Source organism: Orycteropus afer, unplaced genomic scaffold (genome assembly GCF_000298275.1).
Source record: "Orycteropus afer afer isolate SDZICR_OR568_19922 unplaced genomic scaffold, OryAfe1.0 scaffold00580, whole genome shotgun sequence".
In the NCBI taxonomy this organism is placed as follows: Eukaryota; Metazoa; Chordata; class Mammalia; order Tubulidentata; family Orycteropodidae; genus Orycteropus; species Orycteropus afer.
In genome coordinates, this window is record NW_006922167.1 from 778,642 (window position 1) to 783,454 (window position 4,813).

The 4,813-nt window shown below is 44.7% G+C and overlaps 1 pseudogene; it reads right to left on the reverse strand.

The window, feature by feature from the left end:
- Positions 1–713: 713 nt before the first annotated feature.
- On the reverse strand, positions 714–1,261 carry LOC103210269 (annotated as a pseudogene).
- Between the last annotated feature and the right edge of the window lie 3,552 nt (positions 1,262–4,813).

A 4,813-nucleotide genomic window follows, 5' to 3' on the forward strand; every position in this document is an offset into this window, starting at 1 on the left:
ACTGTTCTCTCAGCCTGACTTTCCAGGGTAGTGACCCAAGTCTAGTGTGCCCCAAACAATCCAATCTACTTAGAACTGTGCCCACTACTGTAGTCATATGGGCCAGGGGAAGCCAGCAGCTTATATTGTCCCAGGGCTCCTGGGACTTAAAGGATAGGGAACTTGGACTGAGAAAAAAGCTACATTACATTTTTCCATCTGTCTGAGAAAGGGGTGGGCTCCAACTGCAGGACTGCTGCTTTAGCAGGACTAAGACAATAGCCTGCTTCACAGAGGTTATAAAACAAAACAAAACAAAAACCCGCAAAATAAAGCATCAACATTTCTCTCCAACCTAATAATTCTCCAAAGAGAGGATGGATGAGTTCTCTTGGAAACCAGAGTTTTGCTACTTCTACTCCCTGTGCAAAGTGCCTGCCACCTTGCCCCAATGGCTGGGGAAAGTAGAGTAGTAACCTGGTGGACAGCTCAGCTCCCAAATAAAAATAAGTGAGCCTAAAAGATGAACTGGCAGAAGGCTGATGGCAACTGCTTGGAGCATGGTCTGTAAACCCCGGGAGAGAGACCAGTGGTAGTAAACAAGCTCTAGGTACAGCTCTTCTCAGGATGTCAGAAACACAGATGGAAGGGGAAACCAGAAGGGTTAGCAGGTGGGGGTTTCCTTAGGGCAAGACAGACTACACTGAGTGAGGGAGACTAGTTTGGCAAGAGAATTAAAAACAGTGGGCAAGAGGTCCAGGCTCAGAACCTCCTTGGCAAAAGCAGTTCAAAGTCTCTGTTCTTGTCCCAGACAGGCCACCTGGCCCAGGGTAGGGCTGAGTGTGTGGTGGGGGTACCGGAGAGGGTACTGTCCTCTTCATTCTGCTCCCGACCCAGTAGTGTGGGAATGGCAGGCTCTGGGCCACCAGGGAGGCTGAGCCACCAGCCACCAGCGACTTGACTTTGTTGCTCTGGCTGTAGTCAGCTACGAACTTACTGGTGAGCTCATAAGTGGTAACATAGCACTGATCAGAGATGAGGGTTAAGGTGTTGACCAGGAACCCCTGGTAGAGACCAGTCACACCATCTGCCCGCAGGATCTTGATGAATGCATCATCCCATTGTAGAGGCTCTTGCCCTTTTGAACCTGCAGTCGGGTGCAGATGAGGGTGAATGGGTGGACACTGACACGGATCATCATTGTCATTGCCACACCAAGTCCATAGAACATCTTGTCCAGGTGTTCCCATTCAATGACCTGGATGTTGCGTTCGTCCTCCATTGCACCTCTGCCAGTCTAGAACCATTAGGACTAGGTTAGGAGCCCTATGACTCCCTTCTGACTTGTCACCAGAATTGGGCCCAAGGATGACTACTTGATCCATTCTGATTCTTACAGCTGACCACACCCACCAAGCAAGACACCCATAGGACTGTCTTCACTTTTCAACTTCTCAGCCGCGTCTGAGGCGAACTCCAAGCCTGGATCTCTAGGCCGCAGCTCCCACTCTAACCTCCATTCCCAGTGACTGCCTGCTGCTGGTCACATCTTCCATCATTTGAAATATATTCTTGTCTCTACATTTTTAGAACAGTGCCTGCTGCAGAGACATTGTCATGTTTTCCTCTCCATTTGAGGGTCTGTATCTAGAAATATTATTCCCTCTGATAGGTTAGTTGCTGTAGTGTGCTGCTTGAGTTCCTTGGTTTTTAAGGTAGAAATGTTTTATGGTCTTATTATGAGTATCTTTTTCTCATTTGGTTTTAGAGTTGTCGCATATCCTGGTTTTGCTGATCTCTGTTGTGGGTTCTCTATTGGTAGGACTTCCTTAAGCATTTCTTGTAGGGTTGGTCTGGTTTTCACAAAGTCTCTTAATTTCTCTTTATCTGAGAATGCCTTGATTTCACTCTTATATTTTATGGATAATTTGGCCGGATATAGGATTCTTGGTTGGAAGTTTTTTTTCCTTCAGAGTTTTATATATGCCGTCCCATTGCCTTCTTGCCTGCATGATTTCTGCTGAGTAATTGGAGTTCAGCCTAACTGTTTGATTATTATAAATAATATTTCTTTTTTCCTGGGCAGCTCTCAAAATTTTTTCTTTGTCTTTGGTTTTAGAAAGTTTGATTATAATATGCCTTGGTGTCTTTCTTTTGGAGTCTATCTTGTGTGGGGTTCTATGAGCTTCTTGAACAAATATCTTTTCTTCCTTCATGATATGGGGCAAGTTTTCTGCTAGCAGGTCGTCCACAATTTTCTTGGTGGTCTTTTTTGCCTCTTCTTGTTCTGGAATTCCATGAGTCTTATATTGTTTCATCTCATGTCATTGCATATAATTCTTAGGCTCTCTTCATTTCTCTTAAATCTTTGTTCTGATTTTTCTTCATACAGGCTAGGGTCCAGGGATTTGTCTTCTAGTTGGGACATGCATTCTTCAGCCAGTTCTAATCTGCTCTTTTGAGCTTCTACTGTGTTGTGTAGTTCTGTCATTTGGGAGTTCATGGTTTGCATTTCAATAGACATTTTCTACATTTCTAACCGCTGTTTTTGTATGAGTTCTGATTGTGTATTAATCTTAATATTCTGTTCCTCAATGATTTTCCTGAGTTCCTCAAGGGAACTGCCTGTGTTCTCCTTGTTTCTGTTTGGGGTTTCTTTAGGCTTTTGTATAGTTCTATAAACATATCTTCTAATTTCCTTCTCAGATAGTTCTATTGCTTCCTCTTCCTCCATGTATAATGAGACCTTTGTTTGTGGTTTTGCTTCTAATGCCTTGTCTTGTTTTTTTGTTTGATTTGAGGTTGCCTGTTGTTTCCTAGACATTCTGAGGTTGTCTTTAGCTGCTGGTTACGTGTTGATTTGTTTTGTCTTGGTTTTATGGTTTAATATTTTGAAATATGGTGTATTTTATTTTACTATTGATTCAAGTATGCTGGGTCACACTGCTGTTTTCTTTGTGATGGTGGAATCACTGTGTGGAATGTGGATATGTGTTTCTGTTTGTCATAAAGAGGGTTTAGAGTTCAACCGGGAGGTTTTATGGTAATTGGCTGAATATGGTTTCTTCTATTGAATGAGTGAAGTTATTGGTGGAGAAGGTGGAAGCAGAAGAAGGAAAGCTTGGTTTTGCTAGGGTCGGTTTCTAGGGCTTTGAGCGGCTGCTACTGATGACGTAGTACTGTTATTTACAAGCCCGTGGCAATTTCAGGAAAGATTTCTGTTGTTAGGGAGTTGCCACTTTCCACCAGCCTCAGGCACACTCAAAGACCCCACTTCTGAGGGCCCTCGGTGCCAAAAAGCTGATCCAAGGCAAATTCCCGGGACTGCACTCAGCTTCAATTTCCTCTCTCTCCACCCCGTCTGCCCACCGGGCCGCGCAATCCTCCCAGACCACAAATGTCTCGGGAGTTTGTGATACCACCCACCTGCGGTGCAAAAGATGTGTGCGATTTCAGCTCTGCTGGGGTCGGGAGAATGCCTTGTCGTAATCTGTGGTCCCGATATCAGTGACAAAGACAAGCACAGACCTCTCAATGTCTCCCACGCTGACCCAAGCCCACTCAATGACCCGCTGAGGGGGGAGCGAGCTCACCCTCTTGGAGCACTAGTGAGCTCTCTGCTTGGGTTTCAGTGGTGCTGCGTGCATCCTTTTGGATCTAGCCACCCAAGTTACTGTTAAAATCAGGTGCTAAAGGTAAATCCTTGGGGTGATTGCTGGGATGATGGTGTGGTCGCTGGTATGCTGATACAGGGTGTCTTCTTCCTTGGCTCCCGGAGATCTCAGGTGGCTGCCCTCGCCTGCTAGTCAGTGACTGCCCCAGGGAAGTTTCCAATGACCTCTCTCAGCTGCCCGACCATCCTCCGTCAGGTAGATCTTCCCCAAATAATCTCCCTGTGCCTTTCCTCTAATTCTGCTCTTCTGTGTTTGGTGCACTCTGATTCAGTGAGCTGTTCAGAGCATCAAAATCCCTAATTCAAACTGCTGTACCTAGTTTTTCAAGCACTGAGATGCTAGAGGGAAATACCATGGTGATTGATGAGACTCCATTTTGAATCTCCCTTCAAAGCAATTTTAAATTCCTACCACAGAGAAGGAGGACTCCAATTTCTCCACCTTCTCACCAACCCCTTGTTATTTTCATCCTTGTAGGTGTGAAGTACCATCCCATTGTGGTTTCAATTTGTATTTCCCTAAAGATTAAAGATGTTGAGCTTCCTTTCACACACTTATTGGGCATTTATATATCTTTTGGGGGAAAATGTCTATTCAAATGCTTTGTTTTTGTTTTTTGGTCCATTTTTAAATTGTGTTATTTGTCTTTTTATTTTTGCATTGTATGAGTTATTTATTTATTCTGGATTCTTATTGTTTTGTTGTTAGGTGCTGTTGAGTCATTTCTGACTCATAGCAACCCCATGCACAGCAGAACGAAACACTGCCCAATCCCGCACCAGCTCCACAATCCCTGCTGTACTCGAGCCCATCATCGCAGCCACCGTGTCAATCCATCTCATTGAAGGCCTCCCCCTCTTTTGTCGACCCTCCACCCTACCAAGCATGACATCCTTCTCCAAGGAATGGTCCCTTCTGACAACATGACCAAAATAGTTGAGACAAAGTCTGGCCATTTTTGCTTCTAAGGAGCATTTCGGATGCACTTCTTCCAGGACAGATCTGTTAGTTCTTTTAGCAGTCCATGGTAATTTCAGCATTCTTTGCCAGCACCACAACTCAAAAGCATCAACACTTCTTCGGTCTTCCTTATTCATTGTCCAGCTCTCACATGCATATGAGGTGATTGGAAATATCATGGCTTGTGTCAGGCGCACCTT